Below are 19,143 nucleotides of genomic sequence, written 5' to 3'. Positions count from 1 at the left end.
CTCTGACTCCTCATCTTTCTTTCCAGTCCTGATGAAGGGTCTCATCCTGAAACGTTGACTGTACTCTTTTCCATAGATGCTGCCCGGCCTGCTGAGTTCCTCCAGCATTTTGTGTGTGCTGTTGGACATTTATCCCGTCCAGACTTCATGCATTTAATTAAGACAAAAGGACTCTTGAGTGACAACAGAGTCAGCAGTGGTCCTTTGTGAGGCAACAAGAGATATTTTCCTGTCTGAAGCTTCCTCCCAGAAACCGAGCCGTACTGAACACATCCAAAACCAGCCCTGACCTGCCAATACTGACAAAAAAATATTTAATTCAAGAGCCTCAAGACTGGAGAGATAAGAAATGACAATGAGTCACAAAAGAAGACAGAATGTCTGGGGACAAATTATGTGGTCAAAGACGTTAGCTAAGAATCCTAAAGGGGAACAGGGAAGTAGAGGCCTCAGGCAGGCGTTCCAAAGCTATGTGCTTAGGGAATTAAAGGCACAACTTCCACGATGGAATGATCAAGTTTGGCAAAGATTAAAAGTGGAAGAATGCAGGATGCTGGAAGCCTGTAGGCTGAATGAAGTTACTGAGATAGGGAGGATCCTGAAAACAGCCATGTTTAAGTTTAAAAAGTCAGTCAAAGTACATTTATTATTGAAGTATTAATGCAGTATAGAACTATGAGATTTGTCTTCTCACAAACAGCCATGAAAAGGAGTTTCCAGAAACCAGAAACACTTATTACATGAACTGCACAGTCCTCTAAACAAGTCTAGTCCACACCTTCCTCCGGCAGCAGCGAGCGAGAGGGAGGGGGAGACCGGTCAAGCGCAGGCAGGCGACGCTGAACACCCGTTTGCCTTCCGCTCTCGTCCTCGTTGATTTCAATCTTGTTCAAACTGGAACAATGGTTGAAACAGAGGAAGGAAGTGTGTCTTGCCTCACCTTGGAAATGAGTAAATAGGCTGTCAGTAACCTGGTTCAGCTTCCAACATCTCCCAGGGTGTAAGAAGAAAAGAAAAGGCTTCAGTTTTCCCAAAATCTAGTTGCAGGAATTTTCTCCCTGTTGGATGCTGTACAGTATGCCATCTAGGGACAGTTGTAGGGAAGGGGTGTTGCTCGTCTAAATGTGTCACAAACATGGATTCTGCTGTGGGGTTTCTGTGCCTGTGCAGGTGGGCCGTGGAACAGGTTCGACATCACGTACCAGCTAATTACTATTTCATTACGGTGGTATTTAACTCCCTTCTTTTCATTCTAGTCTTGTCAAGATTTGCCCAAAAGCACAGCAACTTTTACCCTCCCTACTTACCCTTGTCCTTGTCCGGGAAAGGGGACGACCGTTTCGATTGACGTGGTCAAGCAGCAGTATTCATTTAGCATTTAGTTCTTGTTCCCAGCTGCAGTGTCGGCATTAACTTTCAGTGTGAGAGTTTTAGTTAATGGCCCTGTTGGCCTAGTGTTTACAGTATTGTTTTTCTTTTCTTTTAAATTCTGCAACATTTCTCACTAAGTTCATTGAACTGTTGACCCACTTCCTCATCTCTCTCTCTCTGTGCACTTGGGCCATAACCGAACGTTTTAACAAATGTGCTTTATGCGCTTTTGGATAATATCATAAGGGGAATAATGCAGGAACGAAATAGCAGGGAGGCCAGCATGGCCAAATTCTACTCTTACGTCCTTTGTCTTATGTCTTATACAGTGTGGAAAAAAAACCTTCTTCTCAACCACAGAACCATAGAACATTACAGCACAGAAACAGGCCTTTTGGCCCTTCTTGGCTGTGCCGAACCATTTTTCTGCCTAGTCCCACTGACCTGCACCTGGACCACATCCCTCCATACACCTCTCATCCATGTACCTGTCTAAGCTTTTCTTAAATGTTAAAAGTAAGCCTGCATTTACCAATTCATCTGGCAGCTCATTCCACACTCCCACCATTCTCTGTGTGAAGAAGACCCTCTAATGTTCCCTTTAAACTTTCCCCCCTTCACCCTTAACCCATGTCCTCTGGTTTTTTTTTCTCCCCTAACCTCAGTGGAAAGAGCCTGCTTGTATTCACTCTATCTATACCCATCATAATTTTATACACCTCTATCATCTCCCCTCATTCTTCTACGCTCCAGGGAATAAAGTCCTAACCTATTCAACCTTTCTCTGTAACTCAGTTTCTCAAGTCCTGGCAACATCCTTCACTGCACTCTTTCAACCTTAGTAATATCCTTCCTGTAATTCGGTGACCAAATCTGCACACAGATGCACCGATCCATGTCAATTAAGATACCCATCATGCCATACAATTGGCTCATATCGTCTATACCAGGGGTGTCCAACTTGTTTTATGCCATGGGCTTCGACCATTAACTAAGGGGTCAGTGGACCCCAGGGTGGGAACGCCTGCTCTAAAACTTTCCTATTCATGCAACTGTTCAAGTACCATATCAATATTGCAAATGTGCCTGCCTCAACCAGTATCTCTGGCAGCTCATACCTTATACACACTACTCTCTGGGTGAAAAGGTTGCCCCTCAGGTTCCTATTAAATTCCTGTTCTCTCACCTTAAATATGCTCCCGGTTCTTGATTCCCGAATCCTGAGGAAAAGATTTCATAAACGTTGATAGGATGACCCTTCATTTTCCTATGCTTTAAGGACTAGAAGTCCTAGCCTTCTCAAACCTTCTTTATAGCTCAGTCCCCTGAGTTCTGCCAACATCCTTGTAAGTATTTTCTGCAGTTTCTCTAGCTTCAGAAGAACGAGGGAGGAGGTGAGGGATCTCATTGAAGCCAATCAGACCTAGACAGAGTAGATGTGGAGAGATTTCGATAGTGGGGGAGTCTAGGGCCAGAGGGCATAGCCTCAGAATACAAGGAGATCCCTTTAGAACAGAGATGAGGAGGAATTTATTAAGCCAGAAGGAGGCAAGTCTGTGGAATTCATTCTTTCAGGCAGCTGTGGAGAAGTCATTGCATGTATGTAAAACAGAGGGTGATAGGTTCTTGATTAGTCAGGGCATCAAAGGTTACAGGAGATGGCAGGAGAATGGGGTTGAGAGGGATAACAAATCAGCCATGATGGAATGGCAGAGAAGGCTCGATAAGATGAATGGCCTAATTGTGCTCCTATTTCTTATGATCTTATGGTCGTAATGGCGTCTTTCCTACAGCAGCGTCACCAAAACTGAACACAGCATGGCAAGTGTTGCTCTACCAAAGTCTTGTACAACTGCAACATGCCTCCATCTTCTACTAATGCCAAGCATCTGGAAGGGAGTCAGGTGAGGTCACACCCACAGAGCTGAATGATCGAGAAGCAATGGGAGGGTATGGTTGGTTCACCATGTTACAGGCTGATTTGGGAACAATTTACCAAGGCCAAAGCCCCATCAGTGAATTCTCATCACTTTGATAAAGGGTCATAGAACATAGAGCATTGAACACTACAGCACAGAAATAGGCCCTTCATCCCATCTAATCTGTGCTGACCCATTAATCTGTCTAGCCCCATCGGGTTTATGGGTGGAACGAGTATTAAGAAAGGCATGACCACGTTAATGGGATTATATTATAGAACCACCCAACAGACTGTAGGATTTAGAGGAACAAATTAGTAGAGGGATCAGAGACTTTTGCAAGAAAGATAAGGTTGTGATAGTAGGTGATACATTGATTTATGAAGGTCACTGTGCCCAAAGGTTTGCTTACAACCCTTTCTACCTGTGACACCGCTTCCAATGAATATGTACCTGTATTCCCAGACCCCTTGTTCTACTGTACTCCTCAATGCCCTACTGCCTACTGTTTAAGTCCTACCCTGGTTAGTTATCCCGATGTGCAACACCTCACACTTGTCCACATTAAGTTCCATCTGCCATTTTTCAGCCCGTTTTTCCAGTGGTCCAGATCACTCTGCAGGCTTTGATAGTCTTCCTCCTTGTCCACCACACCCCCAGTCTTGGTGTCATCTGCAAATTTGTTGATCCAGTTCACCACATTGTCATCCAGATCATTGATGTAGATGACAAACAACAATGGACCCAGCATCAATCACCGCGGGACTCCACTTGTCACAAGCCTCCATCTATTACCACACTTTGGCTTCTTCTGTAAAGCCAACGTCTAACCAATTTACTACCTCACCTTCAATGTCAAGTGACTGAATCTCCTTTCCCAATCTCCAATGTGGGACTTTGTCATAAAGTCCATGTGGACAAAACCAACTGCCTCGCTTTCATCCACTTTCCAGGTAACTTCCTCAAAAAGCTTGATAAGATTGGTTAAACATGACTTACCACACACTGCTGATATCAGGTTCACCAGCCTATAATTTCTTGGCTAGAGCCTTTGTTAAAAAAAATGGAACAACATTAACTATCCTCCACTCCTCCTGCATCTCACCCATTGCTCAGAATGTTTTAAATATCTCTGCTAAGGCCCCTATAACTTCTTATGAAAACTATTACAAACATTAATTGCACCACCCTCGCCAATGCGCTTTGTTATTTCTGATTGACCCGCTGAGGTAATGCCAAGCACTGAAGACTATTTACCTCACATGTTTCTGGAAAAGAGTATACTAATTGAGGGGGAATGGCCCTGAGATGGAATAAGGCCAGCGGAAATCACTAGGGAAAGTTGGAAAGAACTTTGACATAATAACCTATTTTTTTTATAAAATCAGCCAGTGTTCAAACTAATGTGACTGTGATCAAAGTCACCAAAGAGACACCGTGTTATGACACGTACTCAACCGCGCCAGCTTCAGGGGTTTAGATGCTCTAACACTCTGGAGAATGGATAGCTGGCACTGCCCTTTTAAAAATTCAGCACTGTTCCACTAATTGGCAATCATGTTTTGGACGTCAAGAGTTGAGCATTGAAAGAGCACCTGAAAGGAGCCTCGGAGCTTAATTGTAAGGCTGAGAGATTTCGCCTAGTGTTTCCTTTTGTGCTCAGTTCTCGGTCCAGTTCTATTCCGTGTCTCGATCCTTGCTTCAGATACTCCAGCATTTGGGTCCAAACCATCCTCGTCAAGGACTCTCGTCACAGTCTGATTGAGCCAGTATGGAACCAGCAGGGTTTCAGAGTCTCTTGTCAGCTGTGGCTAACCACAAGCAGATTTCCAGACAGAACCTGGAGATACACAACCTCCAGGTAGCCCTTTGTCAGCTTTACACAAGGAGGAAGTCAGTGTGGCTTGGGGGAGCCAGTCAGTCACTCTGCGAGCCAGTACATTTTCCAATCCCAGAGATGGTCGACGGCGATCCAGGCCCTTGCTATGACTTGCCCATTCGAAGCTTAGTAGTGTTCGAACTCTAGCCATCGTAGTTCCCTTCGGAGCATGGAAAGGTGGTCTTCATGATCTGACTGGAAGAGCCCTGACCTGGACCACTGCACATTAGGAATGTAGGTCAGAGATTTACTCAGGTTTGGAGGAATTCATGGCCGCCATGAGGAAGGTGTTCCATCACCCTGCTGGAGCCAGCTGGGCCTCGGACCATCTGATGAAGATTCGACAGGGAGGATGTTCAGCGGCTAACTACACTATCGAGTTTTGAACCTTGGCCCAAGAGAATGGCTGAAATGTGGAGGCCTTGGTGACTCCATACCGCCACAGACTCGAGATGAACTGAAGGATGCCTTTGCCGTGGGAGAACCAGCAGAGGACTGAGAGGTTCTGACTGACCAATCCATTTGTCGCGGTAAGTCTGGCAGGGCGTAAGTGGGATCACTTCAAGGGGTCGAAGGGGGCTAGCCCAAGCCTAGCCTCAATGCATCATCGTTCCATCCCTGATCCTGGACCACGACCAGCCTGGCCCCTGCTCAGGATCCTGTCAAGCCCAGGCAAATTGCCCGCGTAAGGATCTCTGGCAAGGCACACAGATCCGGCATCAGAGTTGAAGTTGCTGCCATTACTGTGGGGAAGCAGGTCACCTGCGGGCTGAATGTCCAAAGCTGCAGCTATTGGGAGAACCGTTCAGACCGTCTGGTGTTGGGAAGACTATGACGGTAGCAGCCACTACCCCAAACCTCATGGATTTTGATGTCACGCTGAGGACAGAGGTCTCCTCGGTTAGGAACCAACAAGAGGTGAATGCCCTTTTGGACGCTGGGAGCAGCTGGAAATTTCCGGAACTTGGGGATCGCCTGTCAGCTCAACGTACCGCTGCAGGAGTTGAGCCTGCCCGTGGCTTCAACTGTCTTGGACGGTTGTCCGCTTGGTTCCAGGCAGATATTGGTCTTGAAGATGAGGACAGAGGACCATGTGGAGGACATTAGTTTCTATACCTCACACACCCCTGATCCTCGGGCACCCTCAGCTGTCCCAGCATAACCCTTCCGTGAACTGGATGGAAGGGAGGATCATTGCATGGTCCAGTCACTGCAAGAAGCTAAGTTTCCAGCTTGGTGTTTCACCAAATTATATTATGATGGTTGAGGCATTTGTTGTGGTGATTGCTAAGTTTAGCAATTGGCTTGCCAGCTCGGTGAACACTGCAACATCAAACAAATTATATTATTTTCCTTTAATATCTATTAATTCTTGGAGTGAGGTGTGACAAAGGTCGCTTAGGTCACCGTATATATCCCTGAGATTCATTTTCCTTTATTATCAAAGTACGTGTATGTCACCATATACAACTCTAAGATTCATTTTCTTGCAGGCATTTACAGGGAAATAAGGAAATACAGCAGAATTTATGAAAAGTTGTATATAAATAGCAATTCTGATCAAATTAGAAACAGTTTCCAATTGGTATGGAAGAGATGGCCACTGCTGGTGTGGGTATGCTGTTTGACCAATCATTCAAGGTTGGGGGAGTGAGGGTGGGCTTATGAGATGTGAACGGACATTTGATAAACCTTCTAGATTGTTGTCAACCAGTCAACAGGTGTAGGCAAGGCAATGGGGGAGAAAAGGCAAAGAGGTGGGTGACTCTACAACCAGTGCCAATGCCTGCATTGTGTAATGAAAATACAGCATAACAGCTGCTCAACAGCCAGGAGATCCTGAGAACCCGTCTGCCATTCAAGACGCTCAGTTCAAAATCAAGAGTACAATTTAAAGAGCAGAAATTAACTCTATTATTGCACTAAGCACAAACATGAGCTGACTTCTTTAATAATTCATAACGTCATCCACTTCAACAGAAAGCAGGAGAATAAAGACGCAGTACAACCAGTCAGCACTTTCACTGAACTGTATGAAAGTACGTTAGATATTATCGGCTGCCTACAGCTCATTGGGAATGTGCCCACACTGTGGAGTTGTGTTGCAACCTGCCAGGAATGTTTTGGAACCTTTGGAGGATTAAAGTTTCATCTACTGTTCCGTCACTTAATCAGCTCGTGGAAAGTCTGACTGTAACCTCAGCGCTGTGTTCCCGTTGACTTTGCATAATCCTTTCCACACTTGCGTATCAAGAATCTGCCAACTTCCGTCTTAAGTGTAGCCAAAGACCCCGCTTCCACCACCTTCTGAAGGAAAGTTTCAGAGAAATAAAGTTGCTTCACTCTGTGTTAAATGTCTCATTCTTCAACAGTGATCTCTTGTTCTGCATTCTCCCATAAAAGGAAGCATCCTCTCCCATCTATTATGTCAACTACCTCAAGCATGTGCAGAGCCGGTGATAAAGAGATACAGAGAAAAGGAGAGAGTTCTTGGAATTTCCACATCCTCTGATTTTGGCATCTTGAATTCTATTACTGACATCTTAGATTCAATGTCACAATTCTCTTTTTCCTCTTTTTCTCATTAACAGACATAATTCTTGAATACATTTCTTAAAGCTTACATCTTTTCACCAATCTATTTTACTTCTGCCTCTTTTAAAGGCACTGGAACTTGCCATCATACCTGCTTTCCTCAGGAACAGAAGAGGCCAGATTAAGGGTGTTCCAGAGAATATGGGAATCAGAATCATGTTTAATATCACTGACTAATTGTCTTGAAATTTGTTGTTTTGTTACTGGAAGTTACAAACAACAGGTAAATAAATAGTCCAAAAGAGCTAATTCGAGGCAGTATTCATGAGTTCATGGACTGTTCAAGAATCTGATCAGGGAGGCGAAGAATCTGTCCCTAACACTTAGAGTTTGGGCCTTCGGGCTCCTGTACATCCTCCATGATGGTAGCATTGGGAAGAGGGAATGTCTCAGATGGAGAGGATGCTCTCTGACAGATGTTACCATCTTGAGGCACTGCCTTTTGAAGATTTCCTCTGTGGTGGGGAGGACATGATGGAGCTGGCTGAGTCTAAAGTCCTCTGCAGCCTCTTTTGATCCTGTGCTTTGGAGCTTCCATAACCAGTCAGGATGCTCTGCACTGTACATCTATAGAATGTTATTAGAGTCTTTGGGGACATGTCAAATCTCTGAAAAGTCATAACGAAGTATAGCTGTGGGCAGGCTGTCTTTGTAATCACATCAATATATTGGGCCCAGGATAGATCATCTAAGATGTTGTCACACAGGAACGTGAAGCACCTCACTCTTTCCACCACTGAACCCTCAATGAGGTCTGGTGTGTGTTCACCCAACTTCCTGTCCCTGAAGTCCACAATCAATCCCTTGATCTTGCTGATGATGAGTGCAAGGTTGTTTTTGAGACACCACTCAACCAGCTGATCTGTCTTGCTCCTGTGTGACTCCTCACCACCATGATTCTGCCATCAGTGAGTTCATAGATGGCGTCTGAGCTGTGCAGAGCCACGTAGTCATGAGTATAGACAGTAGAGCAGTGGGCTAAGCATGCACCCCTCAGGTGCGCCAATGTTGATTGTCAGCATTGAATGCGTTCTCCCAATGAGGAAATCAAGGATCCATTTGCAGATGGAGGTACAGAGGCCCAGGTTTTGAAGCTTGTTGATTAGTACTGACGGAATGGTGTTAAACACCAAGCTGTAGTTGAGAAACCATGGCCTAACCTATGTTTTGCTGATACCTAGATACTCCCAAGACGAGTGGAGAACTTGGTGAAATTGCATCTGCTGTAGACCTGTTAAGGCAGTAGGGAAATTGCTCTGGGTCCAAGTCCTTGCTGGTGCAGGAATTAATTCTGACCATGACCAGTTTCTCAAAGTACTTCATCACAGTAGATGTTAGTGCCACAGGGAGATAGTCATTGAGGCAGCTCACCCTGCTCTTCTTGGGCTTCTTGATTAATGCCTTTTTGGAGCAGGTGAGAACCTCTGACTGCATCAGTGAGAAATCAAAGATGTCCTTGAACACTCCGGCCAGTTGGTCGGCACAGGCTTTCAGTGCTCTGCTAGATACACCAATTTGTTCTAACTTCTTGTGAGGGTTCAGCTTCTTGAATGATCTTCCAATGCCAGCTTCTGAGACAAAGATCACAGGGTTACCAGATGCTGTGTGGATTCACACAGGTCTAGTTTTATTCTTCCTTTCAAAGAGTGCACAGAAGGGGTTGAACTCAACTCAATGGGGAGTGAGTTCAAAAGGAAATGGCTTAACTGCCATTTATGCGGTTAGATTTTGTTTTAGAGGAAGTAATGATATACATTACTCAATCAGATGAGATCAATGTAAAAACACAATAGTTTTATTTCACGACTTCAAAGTTCAAAGTTCAGAGTAATTTTTATCACCAAAGTACATATACGTCACTGTATGCAACCCTGAGATCCATTTTCTTGTGGGCACACTCAACAAATCTACAGAATAATAACTATAACAGAATCAATGAAAGACCACTCAACTAGGACATTCAACCAGAGTGCAGGAGGCAACAAACTGTGCAAATGTAAAAAATAAGCAATAATAATAAATGAATAAGCAATAATAATAAATAAATAAGCAATAAATTCCAAGAACATGAAATGAAGATTCTGTGAAAGTGAGTCCTTTGGTTGTGGAAACATTACAATGTGAAGTTGAATGAAGTTTGGTTCAAGAGCCTGATGGCTGAGGGGTAACAACTGTTTCTGAACCTGGTGGTGTGAGTCCTGAGGCCCTTGTACCTTTGTTTTGATGACAGCAATGAGAAGACAGCATGTCCTGGGTGATGGAGGTCCCTGATGATGGATGCTGCTTTCCTGTGACAGCATTTCATGCAGATGTGCTCAGTGGTTGGGAGGGCTTTACCCAGATGGACTGGGCGGAATCCACTACCTTTTGCGGTACATGTTTTGCTGTTAGTGAACAAATCACCCCAGCTTGTTTCAATTCAGGCTGCAGTAGGACAGAATCATTGGAAAGATTTAATAGACCAGCAGATACTGCTGTAGGAGAGAAGTTTTGGCTTTTCTTATTAAGGGTCTGCCTAATACCCAGGTGGGGAGACTACAGATACAGTGACATGAGTCCTTGTGTTGCAATGCACAGGAAAATTAGGCCACTCCCTCTCCTGCTAATTACAGCCTCTCACAGTCATTTCTGATGCTCTCAGTCATTACTGGGGTTTCCAAACTTCCTCTTGGCTCTTTTTGTCCGTTACAGATTAGGACTGGAGCAACGTGCTGCAGGGCACAGAGAAGTACATACTGATACACAAGCAACAAATTACCAAAGCATGATTTAAGCAGAAAATGATTGTTATGTATTTAGAACATTGTTTTCCTCAAAGAAATAAATATGCATATAAGTGGAACTTCCTGGTGGCCATATATCTTAATTTCGATTCCTATTCCTATTTCAACTTTTCGGTCCATGGTCTCCTCTTGTGCCAAGATGAGGCCACCCACAAGGTGGAGGAGCAATGCCTTATATTCCATCTGGGTAGCCTCCAAGATGGCATGAATACTGATTCTCCTTCCGGTAAAAAAATTCTTCCCCTTCCCCCCTTCTTCTGGCCTCTTACCTCTTCTCTACCTGCATACCATCTCCCCCTGGGTCCCCTTCTCTTTCCTCATCTCCCATAGTCCATTCTCCCCTCCCATCAGATTCCTTCCTTTCCAGCCCTGTATCTTTTCCACACACCTGACTTCACCTATCACCTAGCTATCCTCCTTCCTCTCCCCCAGCTTTTTATTCTGGCATCTTCCCCCTTCCTTTCCAGTCGAGTCTCAGTCCAAAATGTCAAGTGTTTCTTCATTTCTTTGCTTATTATTCAACCACTATATTCTAATGTTAAACTGTAAGTTATCTAGGACCTTACATCTCTTTCATATTTAAATTCTGATATGAAAAAAGATTATATTATTTTTTTTTGCCATCCCTGAGTGTACATGAAATTACAAGCTGGGGCCTATGAGGATAATTTATCTATTTGTTGAATAAGCCCTTTTGTCCCTTCGAGACGCACAGCCCAGCAACTCTTTGGACTGTGGGAGGAAACTGAAGCACATGAAGGAGACTCGCACATTCCCTGGGAGAGATGTGCAAACTGCTTACAGCCAACGGCAAGAATCGAACCTGGGTCACCTCTACTGTAAAGCATTGCGCTAACCGCTACGCTACTGTTCTATGTAGATGCATCTTGGGATTTCAGTCCCATATACTTGAAGTAATGTTGCAGCTATATAGGACCCTGGTCAGACCCCACCTGGACTACTGTGCTCAGTTCTGGTCGCCTCACTATAGGAAGGATGTGGAAACCATAGAAAGGGTGCAGAGGAGATTTACAAGGATGTTGCCTGGATCGGGGAGCATGCCTTATGAGAATAGGTTGAGTGAACTCAGCCATTTTTCCTTGGAGTGACGGAGGATGAGAGATGACCTGATAGAGGTGCATAAGATGGTGAAAGGCATTGATCGTGTGGATACTCAGAGACTTTTCCCCAGGGCTGAAATGGCTAGCACGAGAGGGCACAGTTTTAAGGTGCTTGGAAGACGGTACAGAGGAGATGTCAAAGAGTGGTGAGTGCGTGGAATGGGCTGCCAGCGATAGTGGTTGAGGCAGATATGATAGGGTCTTTTAAGAGACTCTTGGACAGGTATATGGAGTTCAGAAAAATAGAGGGCTATGGTTAACCCTGGGTAATTTCTCAGATAAGGCACAGCTTTGTGGGCCGAAGGGCCTGTATTGTGCCGTAGGTTGTCTATGTTTCTATACATTATGTTAGGGTAAGCTGAAGGTTCACATGTCATGTGGGTCCCAAAAGGAGCCCTTGTCTATCTCTATCATTCTTCCTCGTCTGCATCAACATGGAAGATATGAAGGGGCAGATGCAGAAAGATTAACGTGAGCCATGCAGGAAGTGGAGACACAGCAGCACTTGTTGAGTTCAGTTTAGCTTAACAATGTTGGGCCGATAGAAAATAAAATGCTGAAGATTTGCATAGGTAGGTCAACAGTTGTGGAAGGCACTGACTTTCAAATCAATGTCCTTACCCATCAGTTCCTGCATAATGTCCTTTTGGATTACTGTTTTGCAGATTTTGGCATAGGTAGGTATAGAATGCTGGGGATTTGTAGCTGCAACTGCGGTGCGGTCCTTTTTTTCTGTTTTCATTTTGTTCCCTTCCCCGTCAACCACAATTCCAAATTTTATGTGTTTACAGGATTAGAAGTGGTAGGAATTTCTTTAGCCAGAGGGTGCTGAATCTGTGGAATTCATTCCATAGGTGGCCGTGCAGGCCAAGTCATTGGGTATACTTAAAGCGGGGGTTGATAGGTGTTTAATTAGTCAGGGTGTCAAAGGTTATGAGGAGAAGGCAGGAGAATGAGGTTGGGAGGGATAATAAATCAGCCATGATGGATTGGCAGAGCAGACTCGATGGGCCGACTGAACTAATACTGCTCCTATGCATTACAGTCTTATGGTCTTACAAATACTGACTTTAGACATTCATGCCGTGATCAAAAACAAAAGATACACGCATTTACTGCTTTTCTTTCATTTGTATTTGCAGTTTGCTGTCTTTTGCTTGTTGCTTGTTTGCCCCGTTGGGTGTGGTCTTTTACCGATTCTGTAACGTCTCTTGGATTTACTGTGCATGCCCACATGAAAATGAACCTCAGGGCAGTGTGCGTACTTCGGTAAGAAATTTACTTTGAGCTTTTGAACGTGAACTGGTTTTTCTCTTCATCAGAATCAGAAATAGCCAGAAACTGATTTGAAAAGCTAAGTTTGACTTCTTTGACTTCAGTTATGCTGGAGCCAGGAGGGGTACAGGCCCCAACCCCTGCCCTCTTTTAAAAACCAGAACCAATCAGATTTTGTCAGCTTACATCCCAAGGCACCCATCTTGGTGTGCAAGGGGCAGGACATTCACCAGCACTGCTGCCATTTTACTTACATTATTCCAGTGTTTACTATGTTCTGGTACAGGTTCAGTTTGGATAGATGATATTCTCATCACAGATCTTTAAAAATTCATATCAATTTTTAATACTGCTGGAGTTCAGTAACTGAATTTATGGCAGGGTTGTGGAGGGCAGGTGGTTAAATGGAGATTTAGCTTTAGAGGACATAGACATAGGGGAAAAATTAGTCCATTTGTTCCATTGAGTCTGCTACGTTGTTCTACAAACATAACGACATATATTACATAAACCAAAATTAGCATAAATTATACATAATTTACATGACACCCTAGAAAATGATAAACATAACAGTATTAATCAAGTTGAGCAGGATATAATCTTACATAGATAGAATTAGGGTTTTTCAGGTCATTTCAAGAACCTGATGGCAGTGGGGAGGAAGCTGTTGTTGCACCTTGAGGTGTGTGTCTTCAACCTGCTGTCCCGGCTGCCTGATGGCAGAAATGGGACGAGGGCATAGCCCAGATGTCTGATGTCCTTCATGATGGTTGTTACCTACTTGAGACTTTGCCTCTTGTAGATGTTGTAATTGCTGTAGCAGTGATCGAACTGAATGAGATCTCTGTTCTCTGCAGCCTCATCCACTGTTGTGCATTGGAGCCTCCAGAGCAGGCCATGTAGGCAACCAGCTAGAGTGCTTTCTATTGTAGAACTCTGCCGATATACCAAATCTCCTCACGCTTCTAGAAAATAAAGATACACTCTTCATTGTTACATCTTGTGTATTTAACATTTCAGTATTGTTTGAGTAATCTTGTATATATATTCTTTGATTAAGCATTCTTGTGTGTTTAAATAATTCATTATGGGTTATATACGTAAATACCTGAATTGCATATGTCATCACATAACCACATGATATGTACACGCCTTGCTTAAAGTAAACTCAAAGTTACACTCGCATCTCAGATTCCTGTGTCTTCCTTTGAATTAGTTTAATGTTTTGAAGTTACAAAACATAACATTTATTTGGTCTTTTGGTCGTATAGTGAACTGAAGCAAGCTCAGATCCTTGCTGTGTCACAACCAACCTTTCAAAGCAGTCATTACAATGGATGTAAAAGCCAAGTGCTACTGAATGATAGTCATTGGCGCAGGCCACCCTGCTCTTCCCAGGCACCAGTACAATTAATGCCAACTGGAAAACAAGTGGGAAATTCATCCAGCAAAAGTCAGATGTTGAATGTGTCCATGAACCCTCCAGCCAGTTACTCAACATTTACAAGGGTGAAACCAGAACATAAACAGATCAGAGAGGGAAAGAGACTTGACTCTTATCTCTCCAAAAGACAGATGAGACCCAAAAGAAATCTTTAAAGTTACAAGCTGATATGAAAGAGTGGACTTTGTTGTACTTGTGTGGAATCTAGAACGAGTATAGGATAGTACCATCTGCTCTGTCTCCATGCTCTGTCGTGATGGGCCAAATGTCCTAACACAGAAGCTTATGATCTTCCGATCTTATCACTGTGTCCTGCAGTCTTTTAGAAAATCATGGAGGGTTGCTGCAGGGCATTCCCGGGCATGCTCTTTGTAGCATGCTAGGGTGAAATCCAGAATATGGAAGCCTAGAGATGAAAAACTATGGAATCTGGAGAGCTACAGCCATCTCCAATGGGATCCCACCATCAAGCACATCTTTCCCTCCCCTCCACTTTCTGCTTTCTTCAGACATTGCCCCCTACACAACTCCCTCTTCCATTTGCTACTGATCTCCCTCCTAGCACTTATCCTTGCAAGCAGAACAAGTGCTACACCTACCCCTACACCCCCTTCCTCACCACCATTCAGGACCCCAAACCGCCCTTCCAGGTGAGGTGATGCTTCACCCGTGAGCCTGCTGGGGTCATTTACTGTGTCTGGTGCTCCCGGTGTGGCCTCCTGTATAAAAATGAGACCGGATGTAGATTGGGAGACGGCTTCACTAAGCATCTACGCTCCGTCCGCCAGAACAAGCGGGATCTCCCAGTGACCACCCATTTTAATTCCACTTCCCATTCCCATTCCGATATGTCAATCCATGGCCTCCTCCACTGTCGGGATAAGGTCACACTTTGGTTGGAGGAACAACACCTTATACTCTGTCTGGGTAGCCTTCTTCCTGATGGCATGAACATCGATTTCTCAAACCTCCAGTAATGCCCCCCCCCCTCCAACTCCTTCACCATTCCCCATCCCCTTTTCCCTCTCTCACCTTATCTCCTTACCTGCCCATTACCTTCCTCTGGTGCTCCTCCCCCCTTTTCTTTTTTCCATGGCCTTCTGTCCATTTCTATCAGATTCCCCCTTCTCCAGCACAGTATCTCTGTCACCAATCAACTTCCCAGCTCTTTACTTCAACCCTCTCCATCTGGTTTCATCTATCACCTTGTGCTTTTCCCTCCTTTCTCCCCTCCTTTTAACTCAACTTCTCACCTTTTTTTCTGCAATCCTGCTAAAGGACCTTGGCCTGAAACATTGACTGTACTCTTTTCCATAGATGCTGCCTGGCCTGCTGAGTTCCTCCAGCATTTTGTGTGTGTTGCTTGGACTTCCAGCATCTGCCCATTTTCTCTTACTTGCAACTACAGACTGGAAAAGTCAGGCCCACATTAATAGTGAACTAAGTGTAATTTCTTGAGGAATCCCTTTGAAAATCAGGACATTAAATGATTGTTGAAGTGTAATGTTGATTGAAAAGGTTTTTTTTTGATATCCCACTGAACACATTGATTTTCAATGAGAACTGAAGTGGGCGGTCAATTGTACTACTGCAGTTTTTGGTGAACATTCAGTATCATTTTACCCAAATGTTCAGGGTATGGTCTTGCAAAGGTTGTTCAATGACTAATAATCTCGGAGCATGTGAATTCAAATCTCGCCAAGGCAAAGAAGGGTATCTATATTGGCAAAAGTGACCACAAAGCATTGTGAATTGTGGAGAAAAACATATCTCTTCCACGTGTCTTTTCCAGAAGAAAATTTGCCTTCTGAACCCTATCCCAACCACCACTTTGATTGTTATGTACCTTCTGAAGAGGCCCAGGAAGATGCCAGACTTGTCAGTGATGTCTACACATTACATTTTAAAGAAAAATAATTCCATTCACCAAAGCAGCACGACAACCGAAGTTCAAAGTTTAAAGTTAATTTATTATCGAAGTATGCTACACACAAGCTTGAGATTTGTCTCTTTACAGCAAAACAGAGAAACTCAATAGAACCCATTAAGAAAAATCGTTGAACACCCAATGTGCAGAGAAAAGACAAATGTGTAGACAATAAAAGTAAGCAACTAGTATTCAGAACTAAGTTCATGAAAGTGAGTCCACAGACATGAATCCAGCAGCCGATTCAGGAACCTATTAGTTGCAGGCCACAGCCTCGGTTTAACATAGAGACGAGTAAACCTTGCAGAGCAGCGAGCTGAACAGGCCTGTCCTTCACCTCTGGCCCCGACACCCTGACCTTTTCAATTCGGCCCAGCACTTAAATTGTCCAAACCTTAGGTTGCTGCTTGCTCTCGTTCCTTACTCTCAGACCTGGGCCCTGCCGTTCTGATACACTCTCGGGCGCGGGCCCTGCCACCTTGATTCGGCCCATATCTGACCTTTCCAATTCGGCCTGGCACTCAAATTAACCAAACCTCATCTTTCCTCGCTCTCGGGCCCGGGCTCCACCTTGACTCTGTCTTGCCTCAGTTTTGCTGCATCAAATCGCCTCCAAGACTGTTTCAACAGTGGCCAAACATCGGCTCGCTGCCTGCTCTCGGGCCCAGGTCCCACCACCTCAATTTGGTCAGTACACGCCTCACCACAACTGAACTGCACCATCAAGACTTCAGCTCAGACTGCAAAAAAGCCTCGTCATAAAGTCGGTTCACAAGCTTGACTCCGAAAGGCTATTGATTGCGGTGATTGTTTACCGGAAAAAGTGTGATTAATGAAGTAGTCAGTAGTTTGCTGCTGGCAAGTTGTTACTGAGATCACCAGCTCCATCTTATATTAGAAGAGCCTTGGCAACTCTGGCCCACTGAAACAACTGGCCTCACTTATAGACAATAGACAATAGGTGCAGGAGTAGGCCATTCGGCCCTTTGAGCCAGCACCACCATTCAATGTGATCATGGCTGATCATCCACAATCAGTAACCTGTTCCTGCCTTTTCCCCATATCCCTTGACTCCGCTATCTTTAAGAGCTCTATCTAACTCTTTCTTGAAAGCATCCAGAGAATTGCCCTCCACTGCCTTCTGAGGCAGAGCATTCCATAGATCCATAACTCTCTGGGTGAAAAAGTTTTTCCTCAACTCCGTTTTAAATGGCCTACCCCTTATTCTTAAACTGTGGCCTCTGGTTCTGGACTCCCCCAACATCGGGAACATGTTTCCTGCTTCTAATCCCTTAATAATCTTATATGTTTCAATCAGATCCCCTCTCATCCTTCTAAATTCCAGTGTATACAAGCCCAGTCGCTCCAATCTTTCAACATATGACAGTCCCATCATCCTGGGTATCAACCTCGTGAACCTACACTGCAGTCCCTCAATAGCAAGAAAGTCCTTCCTCAAATTTGGAGACCAAAACTGCACACAATACTCCAGGTGTGGTCTCACCAGGGCCCTGTACAACTGCAGAAGGACCTCTTTGCTCCTATACTCAACTCCCCTTGTTATGAAGGCCAACATGCCATTAGCTTTCTTCATTGCCTGCTGTGCCTGCATGCTTACTTTCAGTGACTGATGAACAAGGACACCTAGATCTCGTTGTACTTCCCCTTTTCCTGACTCGACACCATTCAGATAGTAATCTGCCTTCCTGTTCTTGCCACCAAAGTGGATAACCTCACATTTATCCACATTAAAATGCATCTGTCATGCATCTGCCCACTCACCTAACCTGTCCAAGTCACCCTGCATTCTCCTAAAATCCTCCTCATATTTCACACTGCCACTCAGCTTTGTGTCATCTGCAAATTCGCTAATGTTACTTTTAATCCCTTCATCTAAATCATTAATGTATATTGTAAACAGCTGCGGTCCCAGCACTGAGCCTTGCGGTACCCCACTGGTCACAGCCTGCCATTCTGAAAAGGACCTGTTAATCCCTACTCTTTGTTTCCTGTCTGCCAACCAATTTTCTATCCATATTAGTAGCCTACCCCCAATACCATGTGCTCTAGTTTTGCCCACTAATCTCCTATGTGGGACCTTATCAAAGGCTTTCTGAAAGTCCACTTCATCCACTTCCGCTAAAGCTTCAAGCAGGGGCTCTTCCTTCTCACCGAAAAATCTTAACGGCATCCCACAAAGCAATGGCTTTGCTTAATTTTCACTCAACAGAGCTGGCAGCTTGTGTGTACAATCAAAGGCGAAGCAAGCTTCTTCCAGTGGACTATTTCCCATTCAAAACAATGCATTTCAAATGCTGTGAATAGTAAGATTTTAATCAGAATTGAAATCAGGTTTAATACCACTGGCATATGTCATGAAACTTGTTGTTCTGGTAGTTATGTATTTATTGAGATACAGTGTGGAATAGGCCCTCCCAGCCCTTCGAGCTGGGCCACCCAGTAAGCCTCCGACTTAATCCTAGCCAAATCACAGGATAATTTACAATGACCAATTATCCTACCAACTGGTACGTCTTTGGACTGTGGGAGGAAACCGGAGCACCCGGAAGAAGCCCACACAGACACAGGGAGAATGAATAAACTCCTTACAGGCAGCATTGGGAAATGAACCTAGGTTACTGGCACCTCAAAGCGTTGTGCTAACCACTGTGGTACCATGCAAAAAGAGAGGAAAAATAGTGAGGTAGTGTTCATGGGTTCACTGTCCATTCAGAAACCTGATGGGGGAAGGGAAGAAACCGTCCCCGATAAGTTGAGTGTTTGACTGCAGGTCCCAGTACCTCCTCCTTGATGGTAGCAATGAGAAGA

This window comes from Hemitrygon akajei, chromosome 32 (assembly GCF_048418815.1).
Source record: "Hemitrygon akajei chromosome 32, sHemAka1.3, whole genome shotgun sequence".
Taxonomy (NCBI): domain Eukaryota; kingdom Metazoa; phylum Chordata; class Chondrichthyes; order Myliobatiformes; family Dasyatidae; genus Hemitrygon; species Hemitrygon akajei.
The sequence above is the reverse complement of the archived record's forward strand: the minus strand, read 5'-3'. Positions refer to the sequence as shown.